The following is a 17,629-nucleotide window of genomic DNA, read 5'->3' on the forward strand; positions in this document are numbered from 1 at the left end:
TACCTCTGCTTCATTGACTATGCTAAAATCGTTGACTGTGGATCACGACAAACTGGAAATTCATAAAGAAATGCGATTACCTTACTGGCTTCACTTTACCTGCCTCCTGAGAAACCTGAAATACAGGTCAAGAAGCAATAGTTAGAACCAGACATGGAACAATGGACTGGGTACAAATTTGGGAAAGAGTATGACAAGGATGTATATTATATTGTCACCTTGTTTATTGACCTAACATGCAGAGTACATCTTGAGGAATGCTGTGCTGGGTGAAGCACAAAATGGAATCAACATTACCAGGGGATATATCAATAACCTCAGATATTCAGGTGATACTACGCAAAGCAGAAAGAGAAGAAGAACTGAATAACCTGTTGATGAAAGTGAAAGAGGAGAGTGAGAAAGCTGGTTTAAAATTCAACATTCAGAAAACTGGTATAATGGCATCTGGTCCCATCACTTCTTGGCACATAGAAGGGGAACAATGGAAACAATGACAGACTTTATTTTTTTGGTCTCCAAAATCACTGGTGATGGTGACTGCAGACATGAAATTAAAAGACACTTGCTCCTTGGCAGAAAAGCTATGACAAACCCAGACAGTGTGTTAAGAAGCAGAAACATCACTTTGCCGACAAAATTCCATATAGTCAAAACTATGGTTTTTCCAATAGTCATGTACAGATGTAAGAGTTGGATTATAAAGGAGGCTGAGTGCTGAATAATTGGTGCTTTTGAACTGCAGTGTTGGAGAACACTCTTGAGAATCCCTTGGACTGCAAGGAGACCAAACCATTCAATCCTAAAGGAAATCAACCCTGAATACTCATTGGAAGGATGGATGCTGAAGGTGAAGATTCAATATTTTGGCCACCTGATGTGAAGAGCCAGCTCATTGGAAAAGACCCTGATGCTGGGAAAGATTGAAGGCAGGAGGAGAAGGGGATGACAGATGATAAGATGGTTGGATGGGATCATTGACTCAATGGACTTGAGTTTGAGCAAACTCTGGGAGATCATGAGGGAAGGAAAGCCTAGTTGCTTCAGTCCATGGGGTCACAAGCTTCGGACATGCCTGAGCAACTGAACAATAACAATATTGTACACCTGAAACTAATATAACATTGTAAATGAACTATAATTATAATAAATTTGATTATTTGGCTGCTTATGGTAAGCAAATTTTGTCTTCCAAAGGAAACTTTTAAAGAATCGTGCATTAAAACAAGTTATTTGTGAAATGAAAATATTTTCCTCCATATTAAAAAAAAAAAAAAAGATTTTCCTCCATATTAATGAACAGGAAATGTCACAGACGGCAATGATTTCTGGCCTCCAAAGGTGAATGAGGTCTCTCAATACTGTGATCCAGTGGATGATTTCAGCCCCTTCCAAGATGATTGCTGAGCAACTGGGGGATTGCAAGCAAGAGCCACTTGCTCATCTTAAAGTGAAAGAGGAAACAGGATTGACCCTAAAAAGCTTAGATGCATATGAAAGAAATGAATTCAGTGAGCTCAGAGGCTTGTATCTTCCCATGCATAGAATGCTACATTCCTTGACTTGATACCTGAACTTTGATGTTCAGATTGCCTGCTCCCTTTGTTGCAAACTTGTATACATCTTGACTTCCCATCCAGTTTCCTTGGAGCAGTTTTCTCAAAGGTACTGGGATGCTGTCTTCTGGGCTCCAAGTCCTAAGCATCCACACCAAATAAGGTAACTCTCTACTTTTAGGTTTGACTATATTTTTTAGTTGATGGTTTTCATAACCAACAGGAAGGGATCCAGAGCAGATTTCTGTCTTTGACCTGAACTCTATGAGAAACTGGAGCCATTGTACCAGCAGAGTCCCATTTTGCCCATCCACTTTCTTGGGAGTTTGGGACAGATTTGAGTAAGTTTCTCCTGGTCCTGAGATCTCCTATATTGGTTGAGATTCTCAGTTTTTATTGGTGGGATATAGCAGGTACCTGCGGAGAAGGCAATGGCACCCCACTCCAGTACTCTTGTCTGGAAAATCCCGTGGATGGAGGAGCCTGGTAAGCTGCAGTCCATGAGGTTGCTAAGAGTCGGACACGACTGAGCGACTTCACTTTCACTTTCATGCATTGGAGAAGGAAATGACAACCCACTCCAGTGTTCTTGCCTGGAGGATCCCAGGGAAAGGGGAGCCTGGTGGGCTGTCGTCTATAGGGTCTCAAAGAGTCAGACACGACTGAAGCGACGCAGCAGCAGCAGCAGCAGCAGCAGGTACCTGACCCCTTCTCAGTTGAAGAACTGGAAGGGACCTGTTTGAAATTCAACTAGTACATACCCACCCTGGGTCTAGATATTGGGTGGGGCTCAATTGAAAGATACTGAGAGAATATCCACTCATGGAAAGGCACAGGTAGGGGCAGGCTCAGATTTACCAAGGAATACCAGGGGCTCAGTTGAAAGATACCGAGGTGTCTCCGTTGTAGAAAAATATAAGGAACAGAGTAGTTAACTGGAGAAATTAAATCTCGCTCTAAAAATTGAGGGGACTGTTTAATGCATATGCAATAAAAAATTAAAAGCTGGCTTGGCAAAACAGTAATCCAGACCTTCTAGGGGGAAGCTCAGATTTCTCTGAGTCTTTGAGATGTAAATATTGTATTTGATCCTCCTTGGTTGTACTATGGTATATTTGTTCCTGTTGGGTCTATAACAGGTCTTTTTACATTCTTAATCCTTTGCATCTCTGTGGAGGTAGATTATTGGTGGTCAAATGATGGGTCCTTTGAAAGTTAGAAAAATTAACAAATTATTAAATCTAGAATGCTCTCCTTGTAAACATCAGTTTTGTTGGTACCTATTATGCAAAAGTCAAATTAACCTAAGAAAAAATTTTAAACAAGAAAAACTGGTTTAGAAAGCTTCATTGAGGCCTCCCCTCAATAGACCTTACAGATGTTAATAGCAATTAAGAATATCAACAAAAAACTTGGGGGGAAAAGGTCTGGCTATTATTTCAATGTGGCAATTCTCTCTCTCTCTCTCTCTTTTTTTTTTTTTTTTTTAAGGCATTACTTTAAATGAATAAAAAATTCTGTGGATGATTATTTAGAATGAGATATATAAAATAGACATTTAAATGATTAAACAAGATTTGACATTACTACACTACATAAAGTTAACAAGTCAAGAGGGACCCTCTTCTGTCCTATTAATCTGTTTTAAGTTGTAGGGCTAGAAAAATTTGGATTGAGATATCTGTCTGACCAATTATTTGGGGAAAGTTAGGCCAAAAGGCCTGAATTCCTTGGCTCTACCCAACTCTAGGGATCCCAGAGCCTTTTATACAAAAAGTAGGTAAAATAAACAGAGAACAAAATGAAAAAAACTTTCTAAATTCTTCCCTAAGACTTAAGCTGGTTGATTGTATTCTTATGAAATCTAAATTTAAAGGCATAGAAGTTGGTGGAATTTAGATAAATGTATGCAAATTGGCATATTTAAATGGGAGCCTTTTATATAAAAAGTAGGTAAAATAAACAGAACAAAATGAAAAAAAAACTTTCTAAATTCTTCCTTAAGACTTAAGCTGGTTGATTGTATTCTTATGAAATCTAAATTTAAAGGTATAGAAGTTGGTGGAGTTTAGATAAATGTATGCAAATTGGCATATTTAAATGGGCTTTATGTAGGGTGGTTACAGCTTTTAATTATATTGTGGGATGAAAAAGGCATATTGATTGCCACTAAGGAAAATAACTATACGTACTGAGGAAACCAATAGCCATTCAAAACCTGAGCCATTCAAAATAAGTAAAAACTGAGATCTAATATGCAAGGGCTAATAAAATAAAAATAGTAATTTTGCTATTCTTTAATATATAAAGAAAGGTCTTTGCTAACTGCCTTATACAAAATTTTGAAGATGTGATAAATTAAAACTTTAAAGTTATAGAACTTTGTAAATTACATTTGTTTGATAAAAATCTTGCCTCTGACGTTATTAACTTTAGACAACAAAACCATTCTTTGAAAAACTAAACAACTGCTTTTGTCTTGAAAATATTTAAGCGAGCATATGAATAGAGGCCACAAAGACCTAAACTAAGTTCAATCAAGCAGGCAAGACCTGAAAGATCAAGGGAAAAAAGAAAAGTGGCAGTTTTAAATCTAAACTGTTCAGAATGTTCACTCTGCCAAACCTTACATATTGTTGTTGTTCAGTCACTAAATCATGTTCCACTCTTTGTGACCCCATGGACTACTGCATGCCAGGCTTCCCTGTTACAGATAGTAAGCCATAATCATCTTAAAAGAAGCTTGGTACCCTTTAAGGAGAAGGTGAACATTCTCACTCATGTTTTCCTTAAGCCTTGTGCAGGGATGTATCTAGCCCAAGAACTAGCCTTTTGATAGATCTGGAGTTAATGTCTTACTCATGGAAGTGCTTTTCTTAGACTCTACATTAATAATTAAAATTGTAAGAAATCTTGCCTGGGAACCTGTATCTCAACAACAATATATCTTGACCAGAAACATGCCCAGAACACATTCCTTCTGGCTAATCTTGTACTCAGGATGCGTGACTTGGGAAAGGGTCTGGTAGAACTCTTACAACCTTGAGGTATTCTTTTTCTCTATTCTCAGCAGCCAGTTGAAAACTATATAAAGTGCTACTTAAACTAGTGAGGCCAGTACTCTCTTACCCTCTTCTGATGTCTGTGTCAGAAGTTTTTTCTGTCACTTTCACTTTAATAAAATCTACACAAAGCTCTGGGTGACTGAGACTGTTTTTGGTCCTAGAATGAAATTTTATCAGAGACCACTAATTGGGCAACACCATTCACTGTAAGCTATCACTATCAATCTGATCAAGAAATTTTAAGGTATTCCAGCTGCTTGGAAACTAGTCAGTTTTATATCAATACTGTAATGCCTGGTTCACACCTAAGCTTTTAGTAAAGCCACGAGATCTAGTTTGTTTATGTCTGTGTACTAACACTAACACTCTGCACGTGGTACATGTGTGATATTTCTACTTTTAAAGGATATTATTAAAATTGGATTTATAAAGAGCTGTATTTAATTTAAATAAAAATTGCCTTCTTGTTCAGTCCATCAGTAATGTCTTTGAGACCCCATGGACTGCATCATGACAAGCTTTCCTGTCCTTCACTATTTCCTGGAGTTGTTTTAACTCATGTGCATTGAATTGATGATGTCATCTAACCATCTTAACCTCTGTAGCCTCCTTCTCATCATGCCTTCATCTTTCCCAGCATGAGGGACTGTTGCAATGAGTCAAGTCTTTGCATTGGTGGTCAAAGTATAGGAGCTGCAGCTTCAGGAACAGTCTTCCAATGAATATTCCTTTAAGATTGACTGATGTGATCTTGCAGTCCAAGGAACTCTTAAGAGTCTTCCAGCACCACATTTAGAAAGCATCAATTCTTCATCACTCAGTCTTCCTTATGGTCCAAATCTCACATCCATAAATGAGTACTGGAAAAACCATAGCTTTGACTAGACAGACCTTTTGGACAAAGTAACATCTCTGTTTTTTAATACTCTGTCTAGGTTGGTCATAGCTTTTCAACCAAGGAGCAAATGTCTTTTAAGTCCATGGCTGCAGTCACCATCTGCATTGATTTTGGAGCAAAAGAAAATAAAATCTATCAATGTTTCCATTTTATCCCAATTTATTTGCCATGAAGTGATGGGACCAATATTACCAGATGCCATGCTTTTAGTTTTTTGAATATTGAGTTTTAAGGTAACTTTTTCACTCTCCTCTTTCACCTTTATCAAGAGGCTCTTTAGTTCCTTTTCACCATCTGTTGTTAGAGTGGTATCACTTGCATATTGAGGTAATTGATGTTTCTCCTGGCAATCTTGATTCCAGCTTGAGCTTCATCCAGCCAGGCATTTCACATAATGTACTCTGCATATAAGTTAAACAAGCAGAGTGACAAAATACAACATTGACATACTCCTTTCCCAGTTTGGAACCAGTCCATTGTTCATGTCTGGTTCTAACTATTGTTTCTCGACCTGTATTCAGGTTTCTCACAGGGCAGATAAGATGATCTGGTATTCCCATGTCTTTAAGAATTTTCCAGTTTATTGTGATCCACCCAGTCAAAGGCTTTAGCATAGTCAGTGAAGCACCAGTAATTGTTTTCCTGGAATTCCTTACTTTTTCTATGATCCAGCAGATGTTGGAAACTTAATTCTGATTCCATTGACTTCTAAATCCAGTTTGTACATCTGGAAGTACTCGACTCACACTTTTTTGAAGTCTAGTTGGAAGGATTTTGAGCATTGACTTGGTACATGTGAAATGAGTGAAATTGTGCAATAGTTTGAACATTCTTTGGCATTGTTCTTCTTTGGTATTGGGAAGAAAACTGACCTTTACCCTTCTTTTGGCAACTTCTGAGTTTTCCGACTCGGCTAGCATATTGAGTGCATCACTGTAACAGCATCATCTTTTAGGATTTGAATTAGCTCAACCAGGACTCATCACCTCCACCTGCTTTATTCTTAGTAATGCTTCCTAAGGCCCACTTGACATCACACTTTAGGATGTCTGGCTCTAGGTAAGTGGCCACACCATTGTGGTTATTCAGGGCATTAAGACCATTTTTGTACAGTTCTTCTGGGTATTGTTGCCACAGCTTCTTAATATCTTCTGCTTGTATTAGGTCCATAATATTTCTATCCTTTATTGTGCCAGTCTTTGCATGAAATATTCCCTTGGTATCTCTAATTTTCTTGAGGAGATCTCTAGTCTTTCTCATTCTATTGTTTTCTTCTATTTCTTTGCATTGATCACTTAAGAAGGCTTTCTTCTGTCTCCTTGCTATTCTTTGAAACTCTTCATTCAAATGGGTATATCTTTCCTTTTCTCCTTTACATTTAGCTTTTCTTCTTTTTCAGCTATTTGTAAGGCCTCCTCAGACAAAGGCAATTTTGCCTTTTTGCATTTCTTTTTTTGGGGGATGGTTTTGATCACTGCTTCCTGTACCATGTTATGAACTTCTACCCATAGATCTCCAGGCACTCTATCAGATCCTATCCTTTAACTCGATTTGCTGTTTCTACTGTATAATCATAAGGGATCATTAGGTCATACCTGAATGGCCTAATGATTTTCCCTACTTTCTTTAAGTCTGAATTTTGCAAAAAGGAATTCATGATTGCAGCCACAGTCAACTTCTGGTCTTGTTTTTGCTGACTATAGAGCTTTTACATCTTCAGCTGCAAAGAATATAATCAATCTGATTTTGGTTTTGACCATCTAGTGATGTCCATGTGTAATGTGGTCTCTTGTGTTAGAAGAGGTTGTTTGCTATGACCAGTGTGTTCTCTTGGCAAAACTCTGTTAGCCTTTGTCCTGGTTCATTTTGTACTCCAAAATTAAACTTGTTTGTTATTCTAGGTATCCCTTGACTTCCTGCTTTTGCATTCCAGTACTCTATGATGAAAATGACTTTTTTTTTTTTTTTTTTTGGTCTTAGTTCTAGAAGATCTTATAGGTCTTCATAGAACTGTTCAACTTCAGCTTTTCCAGCATTCATGATTGGGACATAGACTTGGATTACTGTGATACTCAATAGTTTGCCTTAGGAATAAATTGAGATCATTCTGTCATTTGTGAGATTGCAGTCAAGTAGGGTATTTGGATTATTTTTTTGACTCTGAGGGCTACTCCAGTTCTTTTAAGGTATTCTTGCCCACAGTAGTAGATACAAATTTCATCTGAATTAAATTTGTCCTTTCCCTTCCATTTAAATTCACTGACCCCTAAAACGTCAATGTTCATTCTTGGCATCTCCTGTTTAACAACTTTCAAGTTATCTTGATTCATGGACCTAACATTCCAGGTTCTGGTACATATTGTTCTTTACAGCTTCAGACTTAACTTTCACCACCAGCCACATCCACCACTGGACATCATTTATTTTTTTGAGTCAGCATCTTTATTCCTTCTGAAGTTATTTATCTACTCTTCTCCAGTAGCATATTGGACACCTATAGATCTGGGGGTTTTATCTTTCAGTGTCATATCTTTTTTGCTTTTTCATACTGTTCATGGGGTTCTCAAGGCAAGAATGGTGAAGTAGTTTGCCATTCCCTTCTCCAGTGGACCATGTTTTGTCAGAACCCTCCAACAGTATCCATCCATCTTGGATTGCCCTACACAGCATGGCTCATAGCTTCATTTAGTTGCACAAAACTCTGATCTATGTGATTATTTTGGTTAGTTTCCTGTGACTGTGGTTTTCATTCTATCTGCCCTATGATGGAAGAGGATAAGAGACTTGTGGAATCTTCCTGATGGGAAAGGCTGGCTGTGGGGAAATCTGTGTCTTGCTCTGGTGGGCAAGGCTATTCTCAGTAAATCTTTGAGTTTTCTGCTGATGGGTGCAGTTGTGTTCCCTTCCTATAGTTTGGCCTGAGGTAGGGGTAATGGGGACCTCCTCCTAATGGACTTGTGCCAGCAGGCTGCACTTCCTAGGACTACTGCTGTCAGTGCTCCTGACCCTGTGGCAGGCCACTGTCAACCCATGACTCCACCAAAGACTCCCAAACACTCACAAGGGAGTCTGGCTCAGTCTCTTGTGGGTTTCCTGCTCCTTGCTCCTGGGTCTTGGTGAGCACAAGATTTTTGTTTGTGCCTTCCAAGAATCTCTGCTTCCCCTGTCCTGTGGAAGTTTTGTAATCAAATTCCACTGATCTTCAAAGTCAGATTCCCTGAGGATTCTCAGTCCCTTTGCCCAAACCCCAGGTTTTTGTGGGTAGAACTTTTGCAACAGTAAGAGAATTTCTTTGATATAATTGTTCTCCAGTTTAAGGATTGCCCTCCTGGTGGCTCTATAGTGAGGCTAATGGCAATCTCCTTCAAAAGGACTTCTGCCAAGCCTCCCAGAACTGTCACTACCAGAGCCTGTCCCCATGGCAGGCCTCTGCTGACCCAGCCTCTGCAGGAGATTCTCACACATTCACAGGCATGTCTGTCTCTGTTTCTGGTGGAGGTCACTGCTCCTTTCTTGGGTACTGGTGCACACAAGGTTTTGTTCATGCCCTCCAAGTGTCTCTAGTGGGTACGACATTTGTTTTCAAATGCTATTGGGACCCTCCTACCATCTTGTTGTAGCTTCTCTTTTGACCTTGGACATGGGGTATCTTTTTTTGGTGGGTTCCAACATTCTCCTGTTGATGGTTGTTAGCAGCTAGTTGCGATTTGGTGTTCTCAGAAGAGATGAGTTCATGTCCTTCTACTCTTCCATCTTGCTTTGAAGAAAAAGCTTCTACATTAAAAAAACTGGTCAAGATAACGTTCAGGTTCACATGAACTTGGAAATAATATTAACTTATACCTGATATTAATGTTTAAATTTGTTGATCTAAATTAATACAGATGTCATTAAGAGTCATCAAAATTAAGGATAGTACTTTATTGTATCTAGGAAGGCAATGGCAGCCCACTCCAGTACTCCTGCCTGGAAAATCCCATGGACAGAGGAACCTGGAAGGCTGCAGTCCATGGTGTTGCTGAGGGTCAGACACGACTGAGCGACTTCACTTTCACTTTTCACTTTCATGCATTGGAGAAGGAAATGGCAACCCACTCCAGTGTTCTTGTCTGGAGAATCCCAGGGATGGAGGAGCCTGGTGGGCTGCCATCTCTGGGGTCGCACAGAGTTGAACACAACTGAAGTGACTTAGCAGCAGCAGTACCAGCAGGTTTAATAAACAAAACCTTACTAATCCCTTGCAAGAAAACAACTTAACATGATAAAATTTTATGTTAAATGTAAATGATATAAAATATTTGGGATAAAATGTTTAAGGTAATCATATTCTAAAACTATCAACTTAAAATGATCATTCCAGATGTTTGGTAACTTAAGATTCTAAAACTGTCCCAAATTAAGCTAAGTGATATAAATTTCTTTATTTAAAATATACTGAGACATCAATTACTAAATAAAAAAAGTGTAAAGTATTTGAGAATATTAATTAAAATGTTTGGTATCACCTAAGATATTCCCTATAAGGAAATCAATGTTTTTAGAAATTATCACTGATGTTTAAGCTCATTAATTTATAAAATGCCATGTAAAGACAGTTCATAATTGCTTACTTCTTAGTTTTACTAAAATTAACGTTTTAAGAATTGAAGATTCTAATTTAAACATGTAACACCTACCAAGGCAATAGCCACTACAGCCACCTCCAATTTTGTACTCTGAAAGGTTTCAGGGTGTAGAAAAGCAGGATACTGGCCATAGATAGTTAAAGTGCATACCAAAAGAATGATTTCAGTGAACCCAGACTATTGCATCATCCCATATAAGGAAAAGTGCTAAAATCATTAACTTGAAGTGTGTGGTTTACTTTACCAGTAAACTTGATGTTCCTACTACTACTTTGTTTTTGTTACAAAATCTTATACTTTGATGCCTATCTTATCTCAGTGACCTGGGAGGAAGTCCTCAGAATATCCATCAAGTAAAATATAATTCTCAAATTTTAGATTATGATCTTTTTTCATTCAACTATTTATATACAGTTCTCTTTTATTGTTTCTTTAAAGCACTTCATTCTAGCCTTTATTCCAATAAATTAATTAAAACTCATTTTAATAGGTTAATAAAAGCCTCTAATTATTGAGCTCATTAGCTTATCTTTTTCTGGATCTCCTATTGCATATTATGCTATTAAATAAATACCCCTGTGAAAAAAATCTCTTCCCTTGATTTTGAAGAAGTGGCAAGGATACATAGAAGAACTATATGAAAAAGGGCTTAATAACCCAGATAATCACAATGATATGGTCACTCACCTACAGTCAGACATCCTGGACTGTAACGTCAAGTGGATCTTAGGAAGCCTTACTACAAACAAAACTAGTGGAGGTGATGAAATTTCAGTTGAGCTATTTCAAAACTTAAAAGACGATGCTGTTAAAGTGTTGCACCCAATATGCCAACAAATTTGGAAAGCACAACAGTAACCACAGTACTGCATAAGTTTGGTTTTCATTCCAATCCCAAAAAAAGGCAATGCTAAAGAATGTTCAAAGTACTGTACAACTGTGCTCATTTCACATGCTAACAAGGTAATGCTCAAAATCCTTCAAGCTAGGCCTCAAGAGTATGTGAACCGTGAACTTTCAGGTGTCAAAGATGGATTTAGAAAAGGCAGAGGAATCAGAGATCAAATTGTAAACATCCACTGGATCATAGGAAAGCAAGAGAATTCCAATAGCTAACTCTGCTTCATTGACTATGCTAAAGTCTTTGACTGTGTAGATCACAGCAAACTGGAAAATTCTTAAAGAGAAGGGAATACCAGACCACTTTACCTGTCTCCTGAGAAAGCTGTACACAGGACAAGAAGCAACCATTGGAACCAGACATGGGGCACAACAGTTGATCAAAATTGGGAAAGAAGCACATCAAAGCCGTATATTGTCACCTTATTTATTTAACTTACATGCAGACTACATCACGTGAAATGCCAGGCTAGATGACTCACCAGTTGTAATTAATTTTGCCAGGAGAAATATCAACAACCTCAGATATGCAGATGTTATCACACTAACGGCAGAAAGTGAAGAGGAATTAAAGAGCCTCTTGATAAAGGTGAAAGAGAAGAGCAAAAAGCTGGCTTAAAATTCAACATTCAGAAAGCTACATGACAACCAGTCCCATCAGTTCATGATGAATAGGTGGGGGAAAAGTGGAAACAGTAGTAGATTTTATTTTCTTGGGCTCCAAAATCACTGAGGATGGTGACTGCAGCCACAAAATTAAAAGATGTTTGTTTCTTGGAAAGAAAAAACATGACAAACCTAGAAAGTGAAAGTGTTAGTTTCTCATTCTTGTCAAACTCTTTGTAACCCCATGGAGTGCAGCCGACTAGGCTCCTCTATCCATGGGATTTCCCAGGCAAGAATACTGGAGTGAGTTGCTGTTTTCCTTTCTAGGGGATCTTCCCAACCCTGAGATTGAACAAGGGTCTACGGCATTGCAGGGAAATTCTTCTTCATCTGAGCCACCAGGGAAGCCTTAGACAGCATATTAAAAAGCATAGATATCACTTTACCAAAAGTCCATAGAGTCAAAACGATGCCTTTTTTTTTTTTTTTTCAGTAATCATGTATGGATGGAGAAGGAAATGGCAACCCACTCGTGTTCTTGCTTGGAGAATCCCAGGGGCAGGGGAGCCTGGTGGGCTGCCGTCTATGGGGTCGCACAGAGTCGGACACAACTGACGCGACTTAGCAGCAGCTGCAGCAGCATCAATCATGTATGGATATGAAAGTTGAACCATAAAGAAGAGTGAGCTCCAAAGAATTGACACTTTAAAACTGTGGTACTGGAGAAGACTCCTGATAGTCTTTGGAGAGCAAAGAGATTAAACTAGTCAGTCCTAAAGGAATCAACCCTGAACATTCAATGAATGCTTAAGCTGAAGTTCCAATACTTTGGCCACCTCATGCGACAAGCCAACACATTTAAAAAGACCCTGATCGAAGGAAAGCTTGAGGGCAAGAAGAGAAAGGGGCAGCAGAGAATGAGATGGTTTTATAGCATCACTGACTCAATGGAGATCAGTTTGAGTGAGCTCTGGGAAATAGTTTAGGACAGGGAAGCCTAGTGTACTGCAGTTCATGGGGTCAGAGTTGGACATGACTTTGTGAGTGATCAACCACAGTTTTATGTAGAATAAAGAATACAGAAAATAGGCTCTTGATTGCTTTCAAATGAAGAGAGCATTTTCCAATATCAGGTAAGACAATGTTTATAGTGATTTTGTTTCCTAATTGCAATGTAAAGTAAAAAATCAATTTGGAAATATTTTTATGATCTGAAAATGATAGAAACTCCATTAGGTCCTCATAGTGTACATCAAATGAAAAATAAGCTCCAACTTTTAGTAGAAAGAGGTAAAATATTTTACCATCTTGAAATACATGGTAAGATATTTCACCATCTTGAAATATGCCAGAGCATCCAGGTCTGCCTAACAAACACTGCCCTCAAGGAGAAACTAGTACAGATGCTTACTCCTTGGAAGGAAAGTTATGACCAACCTAGACTGCATATTAAAAAGCAGAGACATTATTCTGCCAACAAAGGTCATCCTAGTCAAGGCTATGGTTTTTCCAGTGGTCATGTATGGATGTGAGAGTTGGACTGTGAAGAAAGCTGAGTACAGAAGAATTGATGCTTTTGAACTGTGGTGTTGGAGAAGACTCTTGAGAGTCCCTTGGAGTGCAAGGAGATCCAATCAGTCCATCCTAAAGGAGATCAGTCCTGGGTGTTCATTGGAAGGACTGCTGTTGAAGCCGAAACTCCAATAATTTGGCCACCTGATGGGAAGAGCTGACTTATTTGAAAAGACCTTGATGTTGCAAAGAGTTGGACACGACTGAGCAACTGATCTGATCTGATTTGATCTAATGTTGGGAAAGATTGAGGACAGGAGGAAAAGGGGACAACAGAGGATGAGATGGTTGGATGACATCATTGACTGGATGGACATGGGTTTGGGTGGACTCCAGGAGTTGGTGTTGGACAGGGAGGCCTGGCTTGCTGTGGTTCATGGGGTCTCAAAGAGTCAGACACGACTGAGCGACTGAACTGAACTGAACTGAGAGCCTAACCCACTGGAGTTTTGTCAGAGCCTAATTTATCTGGAGAAAGAGAAATAGAAACACCAACAGGCTCTGGCCTTTCACAGAAACAAAGGGAAATAATACAATCTTAGCCCACTCTAAGCTTTCTGTTTTTTCAAAAAGAAGGGACTTCCTGGTAGTTCAGAAGGTAAAGAATCTGCCTGCAATGCAGGAGACCTGGGTTCGATCCCTTGGTTGAGAAGATCCCCTGGAGGAGGGGATGGCAACCCACTCCAGCATTCTTGACTAGAGAATCCCATGCACAGAACAGCCTGGCAGGTTATAGCCCATGGGGTCACAAAGAGTTAGACATGAATGAGTGACTAACATACACACACAAAAGAGGGTACTGAGAAAAACTCATGAAGTTCACAGTCTGGGGGCATTTATAGGACTACAAAATGATATACTTCCCCCTATACCTTACAACCACATTACTAAAAACCTGTTTACAGTAGTTCCTTTTGCATAGTATTTCATATCCAAACAAAAAACTTCATTAAAATTGAAAAAAAATAAAAAAGGCTCACTGAGAAGATATTGTTAAGAGAACAAGCAGACAAGCCACAGACTGGGAGAAAATATTTGTAAAAGATATACCTGATGAAGAATTTTTCCAAAGTATACAAAGACTACTTAAAACTCAACAACAAGATGACAAAAAATTCAATTAAAAACTAGGCCAAAACCCTTAGCAGACATCTCATCAATGATAGGTTGTAAATAAGCATATGAAAACATGACTCACATCATATATTAACAAAGATTTACAAATTAAAACAACAATGGAAAACTAGATACCTATTGTTATTCAGCCCCTCAGTCATGTCTCCTCATTGCAAACCTATGGACTGCAGCACTCTAGGCTTCCCTGTCCTTCACAATCTCCCAGAGCTTGCTCAAACTCATGTCTGTTAAGGCAATGATGCCATCCAACCATCTCATCCTCTGTCACCCTCTTCTCTTTCTTCCATCAATCTTTTCCAGCACCAGAATCTTTTCTAATGAATTGGCTCTTTGCATCAGATGGCCAATGTATTAGAGCTCAGCATCAGTTCTTCCAATGAATACTCAAGATTGATTTCCTTTAGAATTGACTGGTTTGATCTCCTGGCAGTCCAAGTGACTCTCAAGAGTCTTTTCCAACACCACACCTCAAAAGCATTGGTTCTTTGGCTTTCAGCCTTCCCTTATGGTCCAACCCTCATATCCATACATGACTAGTGGAAAAACCATATCTTTGACTATATGGACATGGATCGGCAAAGTAATGTATCTGCTCTTTAATGTTTGGGTTTGTTGCAGCTTTTCTTCAAAGGAGCAAGTGTCTTTTAATTTCATGGTTGCAGTTACCATCTGCAGTGATTTTGGAGCCCAAGAAAATAAAGTCTCTCACTGTTTCCATTGTTTTCCCATCTATGTGCCATGAAGTGATGGGACTGGCTGTGATGTCTTACTTTTTGAATATTGAGTTTTAAGCCAGTTTTTCACTCTCCTCTTTCACCTTCATCATTAAGCTTTTTATTTCCTCTTTGCTTTCTGTAATTATGGTTATGTCATCTGCATATCTGAATTTACTGATATTTTTCTCAGAAAACTTGATTCCAACTTGTGCTTCATCCAGCCAGGCATTTCACATGATGTACTCTGCATAAAAGTTAAATAAGCATGGAGACAATATACACCCTTGACATATTCATTTCTCAATTTTGAACCAGTCTATTGTTCCATGTCCAGTTCTAATTGCTGCTTTTTGACCTGCATTGAGGTTTCTCAGTAGGCAGGTAAGGTGATCTGGTATTCACATCTCTTTCAGAATTTTCCAGAGTTTGTTGTGATCCACACTGTCAAAAGCTTTAGCATACTCAATGAAGTAGAAGTAGATGTTTTTCTGAAATTATCTTGATTTTTCTATGATCCAAATGGTGTTGGCAGTTTGAACTCTGGTCCCTCTGCCTTTTCTAAATTGAAGTTGAACATCTGGAAGTTCTCAGTTCCCATACTGATGAAACTGGTCTTGAAGAATTACCTGGCTAGTGTGTGAGAAGAGTGCAATTGCTCAGTAGTATGAACATTATTTGGCATTGTCCTTCTTTGAGATTGGAATGAAAACTGACATTTTCCAGTCCCATGGCCACTGCTGAGTTTTTCGAATTTGCTGGCATATTGAGTGTAGCATTTTCACAGCATCACCTTTTAAGATTTGGAATAGCTCAGCTGTAATTCCATCACCTTCAATAGCTTTGTTAGTATTGATGCTTTCTAAGGAAAGATATAAGCATCTGTATGCAGAGTTCCAAAGAATAGCAAGAAAAGATAAGAAAGCCTTCCTCAGTGAACAATGCAAAGAAATAGAGGAAAACAACAGAATGGGAAAGACTTGAGATCTCTTCAAGAAAATTAGAGATACCAAGGGAACATTTCATGCAAAGATGGGGTTGATAAAGGACAGAAATGGCATGGACCTAACAGAAGCAGAAGATATTAAGAAGAGGTGGCAAGAATACACAGAAGAGCTGTACAAAAAAGATCTTCACGACCCAGATAATCACAATATTGTGATCACTCACCTAGAGCCAGACACCCTGGAATGTGAAATCAAGTGGGCCTTAGAAAGCATCACTATGAACAAGGAAAGTGGAGGTGATGGAATTCCAGTTGAGCTATTCCAAACCCTGAAAGGTAATGCTGTGAAAGTGCTACATTCAATATGCCAGCAAATTTGGAAAACTCAGCAGTGGTCACAGGACTGAAAAAAGGTCAGTCCTTTTTTTCATTCCAATCCCAAAGAAAGGAAATGCCAAAGAATGCTCAAACTATCGCACAATTGCACTCATCTCACACGCTAGTAAAGTAATGCTCAAAATTCTCCAAGCCAGGCTTCAGCAATACATAAAGTGTGAAATTCCAGATGTTCAAGCTGGTTTTAGAAAAGGCAGAAGACCCAGAGATCAAATTGCCAACATCTGCTGGATCATCGTAAAAGCAAGAGAGTTCCCGAAAAACACCTATTTCTGATTTATTGATTATGCCAAAGCCTTTGACTGTGTGGATCACAATAAACTGTGGATAATTCTGAAAGAAATGGGAATACCAGACCACCTGACCTACCTCTTGAGAAACCTATATGCAGGTCAGAAGCAACAGTTAGAACTGGACATGGAAAAACAGACTGGTTCCAAATAGGAAAAGGAGTATGTCAAGGCTGTGTATTGTCACTATGCTTATTTAACTTATATGCAGAGTACACCATGAGAAACACTGGGCTGGAAGAAGCACAAGCTGAAATCAAGATTGCCGGGAGAAATATCAATAACCTCAGATATGCAGATGACACCACCCTTATGGCAGAAAGTGAAGAGGAACTAAATAGACTCTTGATGAAAGTGAAATTGGAGAGTGAAAAAGTTGGCTTAAAGCTCAACATTCAGAAAATGAAGATCATGGCATCCGGTCCCACCACTTCATGGGAAATAGATGGGGAAACAGTGGAAACAGTGTCAGACTGTATTTTTTTGGGCTCCAAAATCACTGCAGATGGTGACTGCAGCCATGAAATTAAAAGACGCTTACTCCTTGGAAGGAAAGTTATGACCAACCTAGATAGCATATTCAAAAGCAGAGACATTACTTTGCCAACAAAGGTCCATTTAGTCAAGGCTATGGTTTTTCCAGTGATCATGTATGGATGTGAGAGTTGGACTGTGAAGAAAGCTGAGTGCCGAAGAATTTATGCCTTTGAACTGTGGTGTTGGAGAAGACTCTTCAGAGTCCCTTGGACTGCAAGGAGATCCAAGCTGTCCATTCTAAAGGAGATCAGTCCTGGGTGTTCTTTAGAAGGAATGATGCTAAAGATGAAACTCCAGTACTTTAGCCACCTCATGCGAAGAGTTGACTCATTGGAAAAGAGTCTGATGCTGGGAGGGATTGGGGGCAGGAGGAGAAGGGGACGACAGA

Source organism: Bos indicus, chromosome 19, assembly GCF_029378745.1.
Source record: "Bos indicus isolate NIAB-ARS_2022 breed Sahiwal x Tharparkar chromosome 19, NIAB-ARS_B.indTharparkar_mat_pri_1.0, whole genome shotgun sequence".
Lineage (NCBI taxonomy): Eukaryota > Metazoa > Chordata > Mammalia > Artiodactyla > Bovidae > Bos > Bos indicus.